Genomic DNA, 938 nt, shown 5'->3' on the forward strand with positions numbered 1-938 from the left:
TGAATTTTTAAATTTGCCTTCGCGCCACCGGGACACATCGGGACTCTTTCACTGCCCCCCCGCCCGCCCCCCGGCCTTCAGGGAAGCCTGTGTCCCCTTCAGTCCCTCTGGTCACGACCACCGGGTCGGGGAGGTACACCCGGGTGCGAGCCTGACGGGGAGTTGTCCCTGGTGACGGGGAAGCTGAGCACCTGGTTCTCTCCATGCTGCTCAGTGTTATGTCCCCTGTGCAGAAATGTCTGTGCTGGGTCCCTGCCCAGTTTGGGGTTGATGATCTTGTTGTTGTTACTGCTGTTGAGCACTGTTAAGGTATTGCATATTTTTTGTAACAGTCCCTTAGGAGATACATGATTCCCCCAAAATTTCTCCCCAGTTGTAGGATTCCTTTTCATTTGGTTCATTGTTTTCTGTACCGAAGTTTTCCAGTTGGATGTAGCCCCACGTGGTTGTTTTTGCTTTTGTTACCTGTGTTTCGCTTTCCCAATTTAAAAGATAAATATATTCACAAGCCATTCCATTCTCGATGAGGTTTTACTCTATGCCTTTTTTTTTTTCGTTTTTTCTTGCTGCATTTCCAGCCTGTGAGCCTAGATGCAAGTTGCCCCAAAACTTTAGTGCTCCACCATCGCCCACCCCCTTTTTTCTTACAGACGATGATGATGATCTATAATTTCAAGTCTTGTGTTCAGGTCTTCAATCCATTTCGAGTTGATTTTTGTGTATTGTATACCAGAACGGTCGTATTTCATTCTTTTTCGTATAAACATCAGTTTTCTCAAAACCATTTAATGAAGAAAATCCTATCCCCCATTGAGGCTTTGTGATCTCTGATACCGTTTTCATTTGCTTTGGGAGATATACCTAGTAGTGGGATTGCTAGATCGTATGGTAGTTGCATTTTCAATTTTTTGAGGAATTCATTTTTTTTTTTTTTTTTT

The 938-nt window shown here is 44.0% G+C and overlaps 1 protein-coding gene across 1 annotated transcript in view; it reads left to right on the forward strand.

The window, feature by feature from the left end:
• LOC105536064 (beta-crystallin B2-like) overlaps positions 1-938 on the forward strand; it is a gene marked incomplete at its 5' end in the record, with an annotated part of 17,178 nt that overhangs the window by 769 nt on the left and 15,471 nt on the right.

This window comes from Mandrillus leucophaeus, unplaced genomic scaffold (assembly GCF_000951045.1).
Source record: "Mandrillus leucophaeus isolate KB7577 unplaced genomic scaffold, Mleu.le_1.0 Scaffold154, whole genome shotgun sequence".
In the NCBI taxonomy this organism is placed as follows: domain Eukaryota; kingdom Metazoa; phylum Chordata; class Mammalia; order Primates; family Cercopithecidae; genus Mandrillus; species Mandrillus leucophaeus.